The sequence below is a fragment of the Calypte anna genome, chromosome Z, assembly GCF_003957555.1.
Source record: "Calypte anna isolate BGI_N300 chromosome Z, bCalAnn1_v1.p, whole genome shotgun sequence".
In the NCBI taxonomy this organism is placed as follows: Eukaryota; Metazoa; Chordata; class Aves; order Apodiformes; family Trochilidae; genus Calypte; species Calypte anna.
Window position 1 is genome coordinate 6857213 of NC_044274.1, and position 22088 is coordinate 6879300.

Here is a 22088-nt window from a genome sequence, read left to right on the forward strand (position 1 = left end):
ATACTGAGTAATTAAAAATTCATTCTTTGTGGAGCCTGTGGGGAAAAATTGAGTTTATCTTTTAATGTTAACAATGAAAGTTTTGAAAGTATCAGAGAGAGAAGATATTTCTGAAGTCCTTCCCTTAACTGCTGATGATGTTTAATCTCATCCTAATTTCATTTATTTGGATTTCCCAACATCTTTGCCCAAACAACATTTGTTTGTTTAGTTTAGATACCCATTGTTGGACAAAGTCACAAAAATTCTTTCACCTAGAACATGTCTTTCCAAAAGTCATGAGTGGGTTAAATATACAAATCAGAACAAATAGACAATGATTCATTATTGATTTCAAAATTTATGTGTAAGATTTGATTTTTTTATGACAAGTTTTAGTAGCAAAAGCACCATCCTGTAAATGAAAAAAAAAATCTGTAAGGTTTAGTACTTGTGGCCACTACAGCCTGGAACTTTTGAATCCTTCACATTCTCTTTCATGAAAGAGTTGAAAGGAATTTACAATAAAAAAAAAAAAATTATTTTGTAGGCATTGGATTACACCTTGCACATAGCAAGAAATCAACATCAGCATCCAGCAATTTCCACTTACCAGTATTGCAGTAACAGTACCACAATGTGGTTCAACATTTTACAAGTTTCAATGTTCTCAGAAATTACATTCTTGCCATGAATGTGATCTGAAGGTTCAAAGACTTCAGCAGACAGCTCCAGTGGTAGAGTTGCTCTGAACTCATTGCTTTGATGTCGTCCATTCTTTGCACATCTCAAGTCACTCCATACAATATTTTAGGAACCAAAAACTTAACAAGATATTTTTCTTCAATAAGATATTTTTCTTCATCAATTCTTCCAATATCTTCAAAAGAAGAAAAAAAGCAAAGAAAATAACAAATAAAAAAAAGGCAACCAAAAAAGCCCAAAAACAAAACCAAAAACTCAAAACCATCCTACCAAATAAAAACCAACACAAAAAACAAGGGGATAACTTCCTAAGAATGTGATTTATTACAGAAAATTGTATATGGACTTTACCTAGAAAGGAAAAAAGAAAAGCAGGAGGTGAAGGCAGTTGGCAGAGAAAGGAAGGGAAAAAGGAAAACATGGAAGTTTATAGAGTCCCTAGTGCAAACAGCTTGGAGAACCATGCAAATATAAGTTAGTAACAATATTGATTCTATGTTTTTTCCTTCCATGTAAAAATTGCAGAAATATTCATTACACAGTAAATACTAAACTTCCATGAAGCAGATTATTAATTTTATGTCTGCTTTATAGGGAGCCAGTTTCATTTTGTATAACAAAATACTTGAATTTCTGACAGAAGTACCTAAATCCACATCTTCTCATGTTCTGGCGTTGGCAATGCTGTTAAAGATACTGGGTTTAACTGAAACTGTCTGAACTAAGAAGAATTTTACTTTCAATTACCGCATTGTAGGACAGACCTGTTTAGGCTTTTTGTAGAGAAAGGAAACCCGATCAGCACAGAAACACCCCAGTGACAGAGCTGGAGATGTAATGCAGTGTCCTGAAATTTTCAGTTTTTCAAATCCAAAGTTGCAATTTCACAATTGATAATACATAAATTAACATGTAGGGAAATGCCTGGAGAAAAGTGAAGACAGCTGGTAAAAATTCAGTGCTCAAGCTGACAGGCTTTCTGTCATAGATTTCAGTTGGACTTGAACATGCTTGTGAATCTTACATTATATATTACTACAGTATTGTTGGTTGCAGTGGTTGGCTTCTCTATGGAAGTATATGAAGAAAACTCTGACTAAAGGAACGGTGAAAGAACAAGCCTGGTTTCAAGTTGTTTTGCCATAGCTGTATCACTTAAGGAACAAAATTGTCCACAGAATAGACCTGGGAAAGAATAGTACACCTTGATTTCTCTAGGAAGATTTCTGTGAAGAAGATGCTTCTACCCCAACTATCGGAAAGGAGGAGAAGGTCCAGGTTGAGGAGAGAGAATCTTTCCTCTATATCAGAGTTTACTGAAAAGATCTAAGGTGCTTCCAATTTAATTTGGTAAATCTATACCCCGTATATTTACAAGAACAGGACATTATGTTCAACCCCAGATGAAGCAACAGGACTAAGATAGCTTCCTCCATTTCTGATGATACCAAATTCAGTGAATCTTGAAGACTCGGGGAGTAAATATCTCCCCAAAGAGAGTTTCACCTGGGTAGGTTAATTACACTGCCCACAATGTGCCTATGATACTCAGCTCTTTTTGAAAGTACTTCCCCTCCAGGGCAGGCCATCAGGCCTTCGGCACTTAGATTTGGATGTTGAATCCATAAAGACTAATGAGTCATGCAGGCTGGAGCTCAAGTCTGTTATTCCTCTTGAATAGCTCTTGGGCATTTTGTTTTCATTGCAGGTGAACTTAAGCAACAAGCATGTTTTTATTTGCCTAGCAAGGAAAATACATCTGCTAAAGATGTGTGCATCTTTTTTTAAGTGTGTCAATTTATATGCAAAACAGCCGTTAGCACTTGTGCCCATGGAGAGGTGCCAACACAGCCCTTAGCATCTCAGGTCTGGACAGACAGGCCCCAGATTCTTCTTACTTCTTTCTTTTTGTTTCTCCCCTTTTTCCTCTACCTCTGTTGAACTGACTTGGAAAATAATGTTCCCAGTTTTACCGAACAATATTTAAAACTCTTCCCCTGCAGATGGCTTTTTAGAGTTCTGAATAGAAATTACTTGAGACATCTCAGAACAGCCATTGTCTATCATAAAGAGCAGCAGAAGATACCTAAGATTTTACATAATGTGGTACGCTTGGCTTTCTTAGTGAAAAAGAAGCCAAGTCTTGCCTCAGCTCTGAGAAATTCTTTCTCTTAATGTGATAAATATTGGTCCCTTTGGGTCAAGGTAGTGGTACATTAGGTGGGAAAGAGTAAAACCTACCTTCTGCCCATCTATATTTAACCTGTCCTACAAATGAAATGAAGATCTTATTTTTCTGTGTTCTCAATTTTCTCTCCTTTCTTTTCAAACACTGAATTTATCATTTAAATGTTAAAAGAGAAACCAGTTGTTATAGTTATTAACTTTTGGAATCAACTATAATCTTCCTATTAAATCCTTCCATCCAGGTATAGGCAATTATTTGCTTGATCTAAAGGTGCAGAAAATGTAGACACACAGGGTTTCAGAAAGTCCAGTTTAATAAGACAGGTGGGTAACTAATAATGTGGAAAATTACCTGCAGATTGAGGATATTGGGAATGACTAATGGCCAAAACTAAGCGAGTAAATTAGTTGCAAAATGATACCATTTGCAGTAGTCGTGTGAGTAGGGGACTGGATGGCACAGTGGCATGTGGCAGTGATCTGAGCTTGAATATGGCCCAAATTCAGAAAAACATGCCATCAACTTATAGGGGTTTTTTTTCTCTTTGTCTTTTTTAAATTTTTTATAGTTAATGTTATTCTTTCTATGTGCTTTGTGCTATTTATGTAAGTTTTAATAACACAGGCACAGGAGCATAGCTAGCTTTACAAAGTTTAACAACAAAGTTGTCATCAAGGTCAAATGCATTGAAACTGAGACTTCAGTCTGCTTTACAAGCCAAACAGAGTTCAGATAGGAAAAACATTTGGTTCATTGGGGAAAAGCTGGAAATGCAGAGAAGGCAAAATTTCAGAGAGGCTTTTTTGCCCCTAATTAAAGATATCCCGTAAGTTTCTAATTCCACAAGGTACTCAAATGTTGGATGCAATGAGATCATTTATGTACTTAGTATTAGCCACATGCCATAGTACTTGGGGTTTTAATTACCTACCCCAAATTACATGATTTGACAGTCTGGTCATGAACAATATCCAAATGATTTGAGGAAGAGATTAGTCCATGAAGGGACAGATGGACTGATTTCCTTGCAGACAAAATTATCTTCTCCAAAAATCTAAGTACTACCACGCTACTCATCACTTAGAGATCTAAACACATCCTAGATCTTTATGAATGTATTTTCAAATTCTGTAAAGAAAGATGTTATCTCTTGGCTGCATAGGGAGAATTACAGAAGAGAGAATTATCAACATACTTAAGGTCACACAGGAAGAAGGTGGCAGAAGGGAGAACTAAATCTGTGTCTGTGTTAGTGTCTGACATTGTGTCTGCCCACCTGATCTTAGATTTTCCTTCTGTCTGAGGTACAGTTTGCATAGAATTTCTGATGGGACTAGTAACACGATGTATGATTTTGTAGTACCAGCTTACTTTCAGAGAGCATTTTTAAACAAAGTCTGGTTACCTAACAATCACTATATTAGATTTTTCCAATATGAACAGCCTACGTTACCTTACTGACAGCTGGAATTACCCAGAATATCCTGAGAACTACATTTAAGTTTTAAAAAAATTGGTTGTTATTACAATGTTCCTGCAAGTGGAATTAAATTTTGCTTACAGTTTTCTTTGATTTTTTAATACTATAGCAATTTCTGTGGAAATGAAAGGTAGAAAGGTAGAAAAAACTTGCACTCAGAAATTTATATACAATTTTAGAAAAAAACTACCTGTTGGAATTTGGCTAGAACAAGAACACACATATCAACATGCAGATACCTATGCATTCTTTTGTAGACATCAATATCACAGACGTTTACAGGAAGGCTCTTACCATATGCAACAGATTTCCAGAAAAAAAGATGTTTTATAAAAAAAGTTAATAAAAGTAGTTCCTTGTAGACATTTAGCATACACCAATATTAACTGGTATAAGAAATAATAGTTACATTTATGGCCTCTATAAGCTGGAGTTGCAATCCAGGTATTTCTCACCTTCTCCCAGTGCTAAAATTACCTCTCCCTCTGATCTATCCTCTTTGCTCCTCTTGTGGACGCTCCCTAAGGATCCACTCTAGGTTAGCAGGGACTCACTCTTTAAGCTGGAACAGTGTCAGTGATTTCTACAAGTTCAAACTATGCTCTTGAAAATGGTTCCTAATAGTTTCTAAAGATTGAGATAATTTCTCAGAAGCTCTCGTAGCAAGGTCCACATGAAATAACACTACAATATAATTCTCAGGGACTTAACTTCCCATCCAGACTCTTTTGTGTCTCTCGGTGGTAATTGTCTCAGTGGTCTTACCTGCCTCTCTAACACTCTGCCTTCCTTTTTATAACAAATTGTCATTAAGATTGACTCTTTACTCTCGATAAGATTTTTTCCTATGGAACATTTGGGCTTTTCTGTATGTATAGGGACCATGAGAAAAATGGAGAATTTTATTTCGTAACTACAGATAAAGGAAGCAGTATCCTATAACTTCCAGCTTTCCAGGTCCCAGAGATGTGATTTAAGTCTTTTGACAAAGTGATATTTATCTAAAAAAAAAAATTAAAATTAAAAAATAACAACAAAAGTTTTAAATCTCCAAAGAGACAATTAATTACACTGAGGTCTGACCTCCTCATAAGTAGCACCTATAAAACACAGAAATATAACCCTATTGAATATACAAAAACATTGTTTTCATGTTTCAAACTTGTAAATATATTGGAGGCACAAAACCAGGAAATTATTGTCACCAAATTGTATTTCCATTGAAGTAAATTGCCATTGATCTAGTGACTACAGAATGACTGTCATCATTTATACTGGCACGCTCTAATCAGTTGTATGTGGTAGCACAGGTCATGTCTGTATGGCCTATACATTTTCCCTGAAGAAGAAAAACAAAGCAAAACAAAACAAAAATATTACAGTTGCAACTGCACCTCAGCAGTCATCTGACTTTTATACTTGCTACTGACCAACACCACAGCCCACTTAAGGCTGCCAAGAGTGTGAAGAATTTGTCTCTTTGTTCTGTGAAAGGTACAGGGTGAGGAGCTGGACAGATTCTATCTAAAGGAAAAAGAGGGGTGACAAGGTATGTGCTTCATAGGGAAGAGATGTTGCAGCTGTATCAGAGGGGGCAGATGCTACTGAAACCCACAGGGAGACAGCAGATGGGTCAGGGGTTCCTAACAGTTTGTGAGTCAGAGAAGTCAATATTGAGTTAACAGACTGATGAGCTAGCTGGCAATTGCCAAAATTCCTGCTGCAGTTTCCCAGAGGAATTGTAAATATTGTGGCTTTGGTTGGCTCAGTTGTAGGATTTTCCATCATGGACATGACTGGTTGCAAATAACAACCTTAAAACCAGCTTGGTATTTATTTTTTTTTCTTTGTAAACTGTGAGAGGAACATGTTCCTGTTTCCATATGAGCTTTCATAGAAAAAAAGCTATCTTACGGTGGGGGTGGCTGCACTCCTCAGGGCAACGCCATAGTCATGGGGTAAACAAAACAGAAATTGCCATCTTCGCCTTCAAGGACACAAAACAGGGACAAAGGCACCTGTATTATATAATTTTTATGGAAGGTATTACTTCTATCCCCTCACCTCCCATAACCTTTCTTGACATCAGCAAAAATTATTAGTTTTGCTCTTCCATGTCATGCCTCTTGGTCACCTCTAATTGAAATGGAGGCATTCTGAGTGGCAAAATCAGTTACAAATCTTTTCAAGTGCACCTTTTGTATAATTTATCATGGGATTCAGAGCTTCTGAGCTTGGATCATTTAGTTCTCAGGAGTCTTTAATACTTGATCACATTTTGTGGTGGGACAGTATTTGGTATACTTGGTGGAATATGAAGATAACTGAAAATTTATTTACTGTATCAAATGCTGATGTTGCCAGAAGAGTGGTTTGAGATGAGGATTAGCTTTCACAGCAAATTAACTGCCAGGAACAACTTAATTTGAAGAAACTATAGACAAGAAGGGAAGAAAAAAAGTAAAACCCTGTAGGTACTGAATAAAGAGGTACTTGAGCTTTCCTGTTGAAATGAGTTCTGTCATCATGAAAAAGGAAAAATATGTTTTAATAAGAAAAAAAAGTTATTAAATCTTTTGATCAGGATAGAGAATAACACAGTGAAGCTTTCATAAGAGGTTACATTCCTGATCAAGGAACAGGAAACCTGTTTTAAAAATTCTATTTTTAATTTCAGAAACAGCACATAACTGCAGGTCTGTGATCCCCACCCCATGGCCAGTATGAATACCCATTAAAGCCAATGGAAGTAGCCATGGTAGAATTTCATCTTTGTAAGTGATATGTCTCTATGAAGTATGAATTTTCCTACTTCTCTGCAACTTCTGTACCACTTAGCATTTGTTCCTTAATTTGTTGTTGTTTTGGTGTTTTTGCTTTTTTCTTTTTTTCAGCATTCCCCATGAGTAATAAACTAATGGCTATGCCATTGCTTAAGAGAATATTTTCATAAGCTTAAAAAATATAACAGCTCCTCTTGTTTTTGGGACTGGACAGACAGCACACATGTGAATAATATTAATTCCCTAAATGTTTGAAACTATATTCCTAGACTAAGCTTCAGTCAGCTCAGTCAGCTTTAGTCAGTTCAGTTTGAACATTTATCCAGGTTACTCCACTCAGATGTACAGGTGAGCCTTTCTCACTGAAGCCTTTTTGGGAAAGTTAAACAAATGGACAAAAATATTGAGATTGTTGCAAATCACATAATCACAGAAATTGCATAAAAATCATATAAAATCATTACCAAAAAAAAAAATCACATAAAATCATAGAATTATTTGGGTTGAAAAGGATCTTTGAAGATCTGGTCTAACCCCTCTGCAGTGGAGAGAGACATCTTTCACTAGATCAGGTTGTTCAAAAATTCAACCCATCATGAACCTTTTCAGCAGTGGAATATCCATCAGTTTTACAGGTGATCTGTTCCACCGTCTTACCACTCTCCTATCCTTCTTTGCACACAATCAAAATCTACACTCCTACAATTTAAAAACATTGTCTTGAATCTTGTCACCACAGTCCCTAGTAAAAAGTCTTTCTTTATCTTTCTTATAATCCTTGTTCAATTACTGAAAGGCTGTTATAAGGTCTCTCTGAAGCCTTCTCTTCTCCAGACTGAAAGACATCAACTGTCCCAACCTCTCTTCATAGAAGTACTCCAGTTGTCCAATCATCTCGTGGCCCTCCTCTGGACTCATTCTAAAGGCATGTCTTTTTTTTAATTAATTAATTTATTTATTTATTTATTTTATTTATTTATTTTATTTTTATTTTAAGACTGGAGGCTCCAGAATGTGACAGAGAGCTGCAGGTGAGGCCTCACCAGAGCAGACTAGAGGGGCAGAATCACTGCCCTTGACCTGCTCGACACTTTTCTGTTGATGCTTCCAGGACACAATTGGCTTTCTGGGCTGCAAGCACACATTGCTGGCTTCTATCTACTTTCATTACCTTAACTAAATGCATTGATTTGCTGGCATTTTATTTACAGGTATGTTACTTATATGCAGATAAACATATAAATCAATTATATTAGACTGCCCATAGAGATTGTGGAGTCTCTTTCTCAAGAGAATTTCAAGACCCATCTGGATGTTTCTGTGTGACCAGCCCTGGGTGAACCTGCTTTGGCAGTAGGCTTAGACAAGATGATCTCCAGACATCCCTTCCAACCCCTACCATTCTATGATTCTATGAATTTACTATCAAAAAATGAGAAATTGTTACAAAATTTGCACACATAATACATATACACAAGCACTTACCCACGAAATAGCAAATCTTTGAATATATAAAGATAAATGTATACCTTTCATTTTAATACAGCTAGTTGGTTTCCTGCCATTTCCTTACTTGGTCTTGTACTTTTTATCCTGCTAAAACAGTGTTTATCTCTTTCTCAAGTAATGGCTGTGAAGCAAACATGGGGAAACCATCACTGCTGGTTTTGTTTGTAAACTTAAAAACCTTTTTGAAGGTTTTTAAGTATGCAAACAGTATGCAAGTAGAGTTTAAGCATTTTCTATACAGCATTACAGGCATATGTCACCCAGAGAGCAGTGATATTGAGAAACTGGCAAAAAGACATCTTCTTCATGCTAAAATTCAAAAAGTAATTCCATGGGGAAAAAAAAAAAAAAGAAAAGAAAAGAAGAAAAAAAAGAAAAAAAAAAGAGAAATATTCATAAGTTTTCTTGGAAGTACAGTAATCTAAAACTATAATTTTTTGCATCCTTAATATGTATTTCTTTCCTTTGTAGATAATTTTATTACTATTATTTATTAAATAAATAAATATTATTCCTCAAAGCTACGACTTCAGTCCAAGTTTATCTTTGGATTTAAAGCAATATTCAGTAAGAAGAGGAAAAAAAAAAGTGAATCAATATCTGAGGGATATTTTTTCTCCTTAATGTTTTCAGTAATAATGGATGGGCTAGATATGAAAATGAAAAGCACTTTTGTGAACACATTCTGTACCGGAAATTGGTTAAGCATCTGGACTCAATAATGAGAGAATTGAGTAGTATAACTTGTGCCACTCCACCCTAAAATATCAACTCCAGTCACAGTTCAAAATTCTCTGGTTTTAACATCACACAGAATGATAGAAAATTGTTCTGGGGAAGATACAAGTTAGTTGTACAGACCAGTAACTTTCAAAGAACAAAATCAGATATATTGATTATTCCTGACAGTTATATGAATAACTTTTATAAAACTTCATCATTGAAGCCCTAACCATGCACAAGAAATGTAATGTAAACTACCTTCCCTTTTCAAAAGGCCTTCTTAGTTTTAATTCTATACTTTTTTCTTCTGTTATGTCTGGTCATATCTTGTGGGTATAAAGAGAGCTTCCTGTTTGCATATTTAAATTACTTGAAGGTTTTATCAGGTTCCACATCAATCTTTTCTTTAGTATAAACTTTGCTCTCTTCTCACTGATCATGCTTCCTAGACATTTGATCATCCTTGTTGCTTTTGAATCCTCAGCAGGTGCCTTAAGGCAGTTTTACGCCCACTTTGATGCAACAGAAGTGTAACTTAAAAGGAGCTCAGCTCTCCCATATATCTTTATATCTTTTAGGATAATAAATAATCATGATCCATATTCACATTGCACTTTGCATTTACAAGATACTCTACAAACACTAATTAATTAGTCCTCATGGCTCTCCTGTGTGATAGCAGTAATAAAGCATTGCATTAATATGTCACCTTTGAGCTAAGATTCTTAGATAACTTTAAAAATATTAATGAATATCCAATCTATTTATATGCTGCTACTCACAACAGTGCAAAGTAAGAAATATATAGTTTTGCACATACTTTGCACTTATCACAACTGAGACCAAGAACTTTTTAGAGTTGTTATCTACCTTGTGCTTGAGCTAAAATTCACTGTTTGAAGTTAGTATGTGTCCTAAGAGATTAGGCTGTACATTATTTTCTCTGAACAGTTTACTGTAATTTTCCTGGAAAGGATTATGCTTCACAGGAATGTTTTCCTCCTCCAACACCTATTCTCCATGTGTCTAGGTTTTAGGAGCAGTATGAAACAGTTAGATCACCCAACAGATTAACTTAACCAGGTTCACTAAGTCCATAACTTATTAAACTAGGACAAAATTCTGATACATATATATATATATATATATACACATAACCATAACAAAATAAGAAAATCATATAACCATAAAATGGTTTGAGTTGGAAAGGACCTTAATGATCATCTAACTTTAACCTTCTGCATGCACAGGGATGTCTTGCATTAGACCAAGTTCCTACAAACCGGCCTAGAACAGTTCCAGGGAGGTGGCATTCACCACAAATATTTTTCTACTGCTGTGAAAATAAGTAATAGAGATGTAGATATATAATACAGTTAAGTCTTGTAAAAGGGAAGCAGAAGTTTTAGAATAAAGAAATTTTACATATCCATTAGGAAATCACAGTTCCAGAGTTATACTTCAGGTACTCTTTTCCTAATTGTCATTTGTGTCTCTACCAATTACAGGTCTAGGTATGTAGACTTTCTTAAAATATGATAGGAATTCAGTAAAAAAAAAAAAAAAATTGTCCATAAATACTGGAAGATTTTCAGACAACACAATACTGACAGTAGTTGTAAATAAATGTATCTGAAATATTTGAGAGTAATATTTAGATGGAGAGCTCAACAGAAGAGACAATGCTGTTAAATGCTCTCCAGAATGAAAAGACTTTTTTCAAAACCTTTTTTTTTTTTTCTTTTTTCCCTGGGATTTTTTAGTGCTTATTTAGAAAAAATGTTAATTTCTTTTGTCTTGTGTGATTTTATTACTGCCATCTTCTGACTAATTCTTTAGAATTAATGAATTCCACCTTCAATTCCATGTTTTCTTCTGCAAATGTGAACACTCATAGGTAGCTCGTGCAGAACAAGATTTGCTCGTAAGTGCTGCTTATATGCAGTAACTTTTGTTGCTCTCCATTGACCTTTCAGCATAAGAAATAAGGGTGGAGAGAGAAAGCAAGAGAAACTTAGCAAAGACTGAGACTAGGCTAATGGATCTTTTCTGGTTGGAATCTGTAAGTTATTTTAAATTTCTTGGGAGAAGGTTTTGTTCCAATTCAGGACCAACTACAAAAGAAAACAGATGGAGAAAATTAAAAACTGAAAATTTGAAAATAAGTTGGAATAACTAAATGAACACTTCATAATAAAAACCTCACTACTCTTCTTCAGAAATAAATTACCTTTAAACAAGATCAAATCCTGTGGTATTATTTGCCTGTCATTTCCTGGTAAATCAGTGTCATTAGCATTGATTTTTTTAGAGGAGAGATTAAAAGAGGTTTAGTTAGGAGAGTAAGGCAGGAGTATATATTATCCAAGCCAATGTAGCTTTGGGTCTCAAAGATGACATTTCCCTCTCTGCTTCATTAACTTGCATAGCTTGTTGAGTTTTAGCTGCTTCTAATTAATTCTTTTACTGGCTTTTTTGAATGTGTATCATCTCTGACAAACCATATAAAATGAAGAAATCTCTCTAAGGTTTTACCCTTTTAATTATTATTTTTATTGCTTAAATGAAGCTCCGGAATTGCAAATGTTGACATTTTAGTTGACTCTAGTCATTAGAATTTTCTAAGGAGGAAAAAGAGGGAAAAGGCTAAGGAGAGGAGGGGACAGTGAAGATAAAGTAATAATTAAATAAATGAAATCACAAACTGAGCAGGATGCTCAGCAAATGCTGTGGAAAAATGAAAATAAACAGGTTTGTCAAAAATGACCTCCATGATGATTGTGCCCTTTTAAATACTAACAAGGAAGGAAGCATCATTAGTCGCTGTTCCTCTCTGTGATGTAAACAGGCTGACAAGCAAATGAGTAGAGTTTTGTGGTCTTGGCTGTCTTTTCTTTTGTTTTGTTTTGTTTTTTTTTTTTTAATTTGGATAGAGCTATGTTAGCAGATGTGGTGAGTATATGCACGCACTTTCATACACCTTCACAGAGCCATTCATGCTTTTCTTTAAAACAATGAGCATGAGAACACATGGTAGAACATGTCTAAATTTTTGGGAAAAAAGAAACAAAAAAAAGAAGAAACTAAGCAAAGCATATGTCTGAGAATGAAACCATATTTTGTAAAGCATAAGTCAGAAGTGTAATGCAGTCTGGCTTGGGTAATACAATGTTTTGCCAATTAGTCCCTTTGCTTAACAGGCTGCCCTGTCGTTGATACCCTAAGAAAGAGGAACATTTATCTTGTTGCAAGGAGGAAATTATACCAGGACTGGAATTACTCCAGTACTGGAATAATGTTAAACTTGGTATGAGTCATCTATTACCTGACCCTGCATTTTACTGCTCATCCCTTTTTTCATGTATGGTTGGTTATTTTCATCCCACTCCTATATTGTTAGTTAAACAAACAAACAAACAAATAAGTTAAGTCTTCTCTAAAAGAAATCCTCACTTTTTAAAGGAGTTCTAGCATGTTTTCAGACTCTCTCATTACTTCCACACTGATGACAGTGAAATTGTGCTAAAATCTCTCAATTACTCTTGTCTGCTAGAAAGAAAAAATAGGTTAGATTGTGCCAAGTTGTATATTTACTGGCAGCCAGGAGAAAAGCTAAAAGGACAAGGAAGAATTTTCTTATTCTGTGACCATGTTAGACAGCACTAGTACATTTATTTCTTTTGCAGATTCTTCCAAAGATCAAAGAGGTCTTCTTACCAACAATTAACTGAGTGAGACATGGGTGGAACCACAACAAATTAGTCTACAAAGCCATTAGGTATTAGTGCGGTGAAAACTTGTAACAACAATCTAATACATATAGAAGAAACAATTTTTTCTGAGGACATTTTTTTTCCCCTGAAATGAACCAGAAGTGGATAGATTACCAAGGGAAAAGTACTTTTAATTTGCAGTTTGGTACTTCTATTGCAATTAGGTAAAACTGACTTTCTTATGAATAAGAGAAAGTGACCTTGTTTGATTATGGTAAGAATAGAGTCTCAAAGACATGTGAATAAATTCTTGTAAAAAAATATTAATTTTAATACAATTTTTGAGACCAAGATTTCTGATATATTTATCCAGGAAAGAAAATAAATAAAACATGACTTTGATCAATCCAAAATTATGAATGTTTGCTTTGGTAAAGGACGCCATGTGTGTGTGTCTAAATGTAGATGTATTATCTTTATATTGTGAGGATTATCAGCATAATATATTTTTATTTATTACAATAATTTGCATCTGTTGAAATCATGGATAGTCAATGGGTTCTTCCAGGTAGAAATGGCTCCACTACCTATTGTTTTATTATCACTTCAAACATTATTAAGAATATGATTGCTGAATCAGGGCACCACTGAAGATCATGATTTGGGCAAATAAATATCTAAAGAAACTTTCTTACAAGATAGCTGTGTTTTGAAGCTCAATTGTGTAGATCTGGAGGGTGTACAGATTTGGATCATATTCATGTGTGATACTCACACAAATACAGTACCACACATGCACAATGGAAAATGGACAGCCACTTCTATAACATTTTACAGCAAATTTCTACAGATTAAAGAAAGGGTAGAAAGGTCATGGTAAGGCTTCTATAATTGTATCACACTGGTTTGAAATTAAATTCCATTTGTTCTATATCTTCCCTTAAAATTCTACCTTAAAATTTATGGAAAAACTATTAAAAAAAAATGAAATAGCTTTTCATCAGAACTATCCATCCAGCATTAGGAACCTCCTGTGACAGAGACTGAATCTGATCACTAGGTTCAGTAGCCAAATGAAAGACTGAACCTCTCATGTTAAGAATTCAGTAATCCAGTTTGAGTTAGAAAGTTGATTGATCAAACTCTGCTTCTACCTAGAGAAACATGAACTTGGAGTAAAATCAGATTCCATGTATAAAGTCAAGCAGATTTTTGGCCTTAGGAAAAGAGAAAACAGGAAAGCAATTCACCACTAATCAAATAAAACAACCTGAAGAAAACAGAAGCAGCTTTTCATCTCGCTTCTACACCTTTCTTCAAGATGGGTTAGGTCAACACACCCATTTACTGTAGTATTGTATTTTTTCTGTGATCGGTTGGCTGGCTTTGTGCGATTAAGATATAATGTGTGCAGTTGACCTTTCTTCATTTAAATGCTAATAGAAATCTTAGGAAAGGTGCTGCTGTGCAAAAGGCCAACTAATTGTAATAGACTGATGACCTTTTGTTTGTTGAGCTGATCAAACAAAGAAAGGGTTAATTAAAACTTATTCAAAATGTTTACAGCTGAGGAGATAAGGTCTATGCACTACCTGTTAGGCTGACAGCAAAAATCCTGTTCCAGAGATAACTAACCACTACGAACTTCCAACCATAAGCAGTGATCTTCTCTGGAAAAAAATAAAATTTTATTGTGAGGATCAGTTGGAAGAACAGAATATTCTGGGCACTCATTTAGCCTTGATGGTATTCTGTGGGCCCATAAGGACCAGAAAGTGCTTCATCCATTAAAGTTGCAGCTGATAAAGGGTACAGACAAAAAAGATTTGCACTAATATAAACATCAAAACACATCTGATCATTTCCACTACAAAGGTTTCCTTTGGTATTGGGTATATGAGCCAAGGTTTTGGGGACAAAAGAGGGCAAGGGCTGCTTTACACAAGATGAAGCCTTTTCCAACCAGGTCCATCTTCAGTGGACTTACTGAAGGCCACAGCTGAGCATATAAACCATGAATGTGGTTCTTCTGTGAAAATGTGTTTAAGAAAGGACATAAACTATAACAGAGGTGGAAAAGGAAGAGGGAAAGAGTGAGAAACAGCAGAAGAAGAACCAAGATCAGAGGACAGAGAGGATGAAGTGTTCCACAGTGGAGCAGGTATGTCCTGCAGGTTCTGGAGGACATACCCTGAAACAAAGGAACATAATAAGGAAGGACAATGAGGAGAAATTGCAATATAGTTCCTAACCATCCCCCCCTGCACAACCTCTGTCCTCTCTGGAGAGATTGAATGTAATTTGCTGTTATGGGAAGGGGGAGGGTATACTGGGTGATATATAGTGAAGCTGAGTCTGCAAGAGGAGGCAGAAAAATATTTTTCTTAAGCTTTTTAATGTTTTTGCTGTTGTTGCTGTGTTTGGTAAGGTTTGCTTGGTTTTTTTGCTTGTTTCCCAATACCCAAACCAGTAATTAAATATTTATATTGGACAAAAAATTGTGTTAATTCCCTCAAGTGAAGTCTGTTTTGCCTGTGACAGCAACAGGTAAATGATCCCATTGCCTGTATCTTGACCCATGGGTTTTCTCCCTTTAATTGCTGCTATGAGGATTGCAGGGCCAGCTGTGTGGGTACTTGGCTTCCAGCTCAGGTCAACACCCAAGACCTTTATAAATTATAGAGAGAAATATGCAGCCATGAAACCAAGTCTTTCCCCTGGCAAAGGGTACACCTATGCCATGATCCCCAAACATCTCTAGGAGAATGCCGTGGGAGACTGTGTCAAAGGCCTTACTGAAGTTCTCTGATAAGAAATCATGTCTGATAAGTCTCAGCTTATTAGTTTAGTCTTCATGAATGATTTTCTTTAGAATACTGACTTCCTCTCACATTGCCTGATTGTCCTTTCCAGGTGTCAAAAAAAAAAAGTAAAAAATCTTGAAAATCATACCCTGTAGTCTCAAATAATAATACAATAGTTTGGAGTGATTTAGGAGAAAAGAACATCAGATTTTATACTCAGGACAGGGCATTGTGGTGCACAGGTAAAATCTACCTAGTGCTTGAAGAAAAGTCTCTTGTGTTTGAGGCACTGTGGATCACGGATAACAGGTCTTTGTCAGGGTATAATTTCTCTTTTAAAAGTACATCTCAAAAGAAAGTGTGGAGAATCATACTACTGACTTGATATTTCAGGGCTTCAAGTTGTGAACACAGAAAATTTCATGACCTGATTTTTGTAAGATGAGTCACATATACTGTGAGGCTTAAGCAGTTCAGGTCATTTGCAATTCACAGTGCCTGTAGTTTAAAATTAGCGTGGGTTTTGGAGAGCCTTTAATATTCATAATCTGACCCAGTATTGAAATGTTCTTTGAAAAGATAGAGATTTAAGGGGAAATAATGTGAAGTGATATCAGGAGAATTAGCAAAGTAGCTTTAATAGACTAATTCCAAGTGCATTAGCTGCATTTCTGATCAGAATATATTGAAATGTGTCTAGTTTACCTAGCAATTCTAGACCAGTTGTTGTATTTCTACAGTTAACAACAGTGATCCAGGATATATTCCAAATACCTGAGGACTTTGGTAGATTTACTCCACTATGCATTTAAAATCTTCCAGACAAAAAGAGAAAAAGAGAATCAGGACGAAAAGTGGGGTTTTAATTTTTTTTTTTTTCCCCCTAGCATCAAGTGGGTGTTTAAAGAAAATGGGATAATTTTTAACCAGGTAGGATAAAGTATTAAATGTTTAATTAATGAGCATAGGTTTTTATACCAAACCTTGTCTTGATTAGGTAATCTGCTAGTTTATGCTTTCATTCAAATGGGAGTGGTCTTAACGATATGAGTCTACAAGTCAGAATAAATCCTCTTTCATCTGCTATAGAAACAGAGTTTCATAAGAAAACTAGCAGATTCCTAATATAAAGTGGTGGACAGTTACACAATAGCATTCCTTTCACTGGTACTTGAAGTGCCTTTGAGGGCAGCTAGGGTCAGAAAAAAAAACTTTAGAAAAGCTTTAAATATTTCTTTCTTATATTCATTTTTGTTTATAAATATATGAGCTGTTCTTCACCACAGCAGCTTTCATTTGAAGATCTCACAGTTCTTTACCTTCTACCATTGAGAGCAACTTCCTGGGAAACAAATGTAGTTGCTTTATTTATTCAATAAATAAAATGTAGTCAGCATAAGACGCTTGCCTTTCAAGAAAAACTGTGTCATGAAAGGTCAAACTAAATGATCAAGCAGTTGTGAACAGGTATGCTATGACTCTTGCAGCCCAGTTTTTATTGAGAGAGATAAGAAAGCTTTGAGAGACACAAATAAAAATAAATTGCTGTACATTTTAAACCAATAAGTGTGTTAAGTTCAATGAAAGTGTGATGAAATATTATCACTTTGGGAGCTACACCAACAATAATATGCCTTCTTAACTTGCAGTCACATTTAAGGGATGAGAAGGTTCTGTTAGCTGCTTTTAGTTGTATTTCTTTCATTCTGTCAGTTTTTAATTCAGAAATGCAAGGTTGATCTGTTTAGGAATCCTGTAAAAGTAAATAAAGAACACTGTTTCCTTCACTTGGAATTAATTCTTATGCCTTTAACTGAGGAGAGAGATTTTGTTCTACTGATGTGTAACAAAGACAGGTTTCAGAATGTCACTGATTTGCCTTTGATCTTCTATTCTCTAATGTGTGATGCACTTCATCTGCTTCTTTACAGTCTCAGGAAAAATTCTGAGGCAATTTAGAGACATTCAGAGTACACATTTGTGTGCTACAAGTCAGTAGCAGTTAGTTACATACCAGGATCTTTCTTGACCATAATTCAAGGAGTCATGGTCTTTATGGTATTCAACCATATAGACATTAAAGTATTCACTGACCTGATCTTTTTTAACAGTGTTTTTAGAATGATTTTGTTTTGCTCCCCAGGCTGCACCCTTTGTGATTTTGTTTTTGGTTTTTTTTTGTTTGGTTGGTTTTTTATTTTTTTTTTTTGTTTTGTTTTGTTTGTTTGTTTTGTTTTGCTTTCTGGAATAACCATGAATAAATCAGGATATTTTAAGTGACTTGAGATATCCTGCTAATTAAATGGTCTATGTATATTTTAGGGGAAAACAGTTCTGTGGTACTTAAACGCTTCTCCTTATAGGAGCATAGGAACTGAGTCATACTGTGAAATTGTCACAGAATTTTATACTAAGATTTTGGAACAAATCTATTACATTCTCCCAAAGAATTCTTGACCACGGCTCAAGACTTGGCATCAGCCCAGGACCACTTGCAAAGGCAATTTAGAAACAGACAACCCATTTTGAAGGGCAAAAGGATTTACTGGCTTGGATATGGAACTCTGTGACAGTACTACTGTCAGATGCACATCTGCACAGAGGTAAAATCCAAGGCAATCAGATAAAAAAGCTCTTTACAATAACAATTATTCAGGGCTGACCATTGTGATCTAACTTTTAATCTGTGGAGGAGTTTCTTCAAATCTAGAATATCCTTTGTTTAATTTAGTAGAACAGAAATAGCCATAGACTCCTAAATCCAGAGCAGATCTTTTCTATTCTCTATTCTTGCTTTCCAGAAGAGGAAGAGGAGGTTGTCCTGTTCTTCCGTCAGGCTTTTTCTATATATTCCACCTGAACTGTGGAGACTGTTCTACTCATGCTCAGGTAAAAAGAGATAGGTTACAGGATGAGGCTGACGTGATTTCCACAAGCACACTGCTCATTTTTCAAGGGCACTAATACTTTTTTTTTTGTCTGGACTACATTTCTGTGCAAGATACAACAGTGACCAGAGTGTAAATTCATTTAGCTGAAGCTGTTTAACACATAATAACCTAAAACCCAAAAAATTACAAATTTTGGTACACTGTGTTTGTATTTTGCTGAGGTTACAACACATCTAGCATTTGATGAGATTTGTTTTCAGTTCCTTTGTCCGATTACCAATTTCATCTGCTTCCTTCATGACCTGCTTTGTTTGGAGAAACTTAGGAAAACTCTGTGCTATGAGGAATAAAAAAGCAAAAAGTACTTGTGTCCTTCTCTGGTGGTTAGTAAGGAAAGAAGAAAAAGTTTCTCATTTCAGTCTGTCTTATTGCAATGAATCCCAAGAGCTAGGAAACAGAATGGAAAATTGTGCTTATGTTATATTTTTCCATTAGCAGTCTCCAAATACACACTTGAGATTGTAGGCCTGGAATTATGTAGGTAAAAACACTCAAAGAATGAGTAACACTGATTGCAGAGGGCAATAAATCTTTCAGTTCATTATTTCAAGTATTTTAGCTCATAGGCCATCAATTTCTTAAAATGCTGCCAATTAATAACCTAGTAAAAAATTTGAAATATCTGCATGTAATAATGTTGCTGTTTTGGAAAACACTTCACTTTTTCAAGGTAAACAACTTCTTTTTATGGTTTGCATTACAGTTCAGGGAAATTTATGCAACTTTTTAGAGAACCTTTCAACTGTAGATAACAAAGTACACTACATAAAATAACACTATTGTTGTTTTATCAATATTTCCACAATTGTGACCATATGCAAAACTATTTAAATTTTAACATGGAAATTTTTTAGTTCCTGGAATCAAGTTAAGTTCAGATGGGACTTCTGCAGGTCATCTTGTCTAAGCTCTTATTTAAAGCAGGACCAACCTGAAATCTGCATTGATTTGCTTAGAATTCTGTTTTCTTCTTTTGATTTCCTTATTTATTTCACCCATCTATTTCATTCATGAAACACTTCTCTTTCTTTTTTCTCAGCTCTTATTTATATTCTACATTTTTTCTCATCTTTTCCTCTTTATTGTTTTCTCTATTTTCTTTTCTGTTTCCTCTTTTTTCACATGTTCCTTTATCTCTTTCCTTCCTTCACCAATATTTCCTTTATTCTATCCTGCTTGATTTCTTGTCTAATCTTTTAGACTCTTTTTCCTTCACTGAAGATAATATTTCTTATTTATACCATTTTTCACTCCTTTATTCTACACTGCTTCTCTGACAGTCTTGTTCCCTAATTGTCTCCTCTTCAAATAACTTAACGGATCTGTAAGGCAACAATTATTTTTAATGGTTGTGAATCTCATAGAAGTTGGTAAAGGACAAATATTTTACCCTAAATCTGCATATCCACTTCACAAAACTGCTTCTTTTTCATTTGCTACCATCACAGTCAAATATTCCCTTGCCATTTCAATAGAAGATGGAAGGTAAGTGCAGCATGTGTTAGATTATACAGCCACAATCTCTAGAAGACAAGAGCCATTTGAATCATGCTTCCAAACTGTCTAATGGTAGATGTATAAAGTGCTTGTATGTACACAAGGAGTGTTGAATAATGGGACAACTTTCATCTCTTTGTTTAACCTCCCATCTTCTAATAATGACTGGTACTCCGGAGCTGAAAATGATATTTAAATCAACAGCAATTAATAGCCATGGTTAGATGCATCCACCATGCCAATATGTTTTAGAATTCGTGGGTACTTTCATTTTTGACAACCTATAGCAACAACTCTGTCGTCAGTCCCCTTTTTGAAAAAAAAGGATTTTTGCTTCTAACCCTTGCTTGATAATTTCTGAGAAATAATGAATGATCACTCTCTATTCACTTTTTCTGCATTAATTAAGTTGTGGAACTCCATGCCACAGGATCTTGTTGCATCTGGACATTTGCATGATTTCAAGGGGAGATTGGACAAGGTCATTGAGGATAATTACATCTGTAGAACCCATCTCCAGCTCAGAAATCTCTGAGCTGCAATTATTGCAAGCTTGAGAATGACCAAAAAAATATCACTTACACAACCCTGATCTTATTCTCATTACTGTACTTCAGTTTTTGGCCAGCTTGAGGCATAGGATATTGTACTAAGTGAGCCTTTGGTATAACACACTATAGCTGATCTTAAGTTCTTGCCGATGATTTCATCTGTCCCTTATCACATTTCAAACATACTACTTAAATTTTCAGCTAAGCTTCTGACAGGCATCACTGACATTCCTGTCTCCATCAGAGAAAGCGTCTTCAGGAAACGAGCTTGAGTATAAGCTTGAGGGAAAGCATGCTAATTATCAAATGGCAATTTAAAAGATCACCTGGCCTAATTGAGATATACAGTCCTTTGTTAAGTGTGTCGGCCATGGGTCAAGAGAACAGGTGGTTGAGCACAATTTCATAACTGCCTGTTTAATATTTGGCTCTGAAATTTCCCTGAAGTTGTCGGGGAGGAGGGACAGGATCATTATCAAAGATTGTTTTGAGATGAAGAATCTATACTGGTGGGGAAACTGCTAATTACTGTCTAATCTTTCCAATTTGGGCAGCAATAACATTTAAATAAGATTGGCAAGTAGCAAGATGGCTTTCAAAGGCCTCCCCCACCACTGTTCGTGTCCCCATAGCCTGATGTCAGATGGAAATCTTCAGTCTGTGTGTTCTTCTACTGCTTCATAAATTATGACTGCTTAGTTGTGCATAATTGCAAAGCACAGGGCTGAATAAGACTTAAGACTGAAATGGTTTTCTAAACACATTAGCAAATCTTGGAATTTGGATCAAAATGTATGGCTATTTTTTTAATACACAAATGGTTTTGTCTATTCCCAAAGTATCTGTGCTATCATATTATGCTTTATAAATAATGTAAGATTTATGAAAAGCCCCTAAGACGGTCACTGAAAACTCTTGGCACCATGAATTATAAATGGCACCAAGCAATCTGGGCATCGTGGGTTTTACAATTAGCCACTCCTACAGCATGCGGCCACTTCAAAGGCACTCATCCTCTGTACCACACAACATTCAAGCCTAAGTGCTAAGTGCTGTGCATATGCAAATGAATGCAGCTAAAAGTATATGAAAGGATTATTAAAGCTGTTATGACCCACTCCTATTTATTCTTTAATTAATTTTGTTTTTAAATAAAATAAAAACAGCTCTTACTAGCAATAACAATGTCATTTAGATTGTATGAA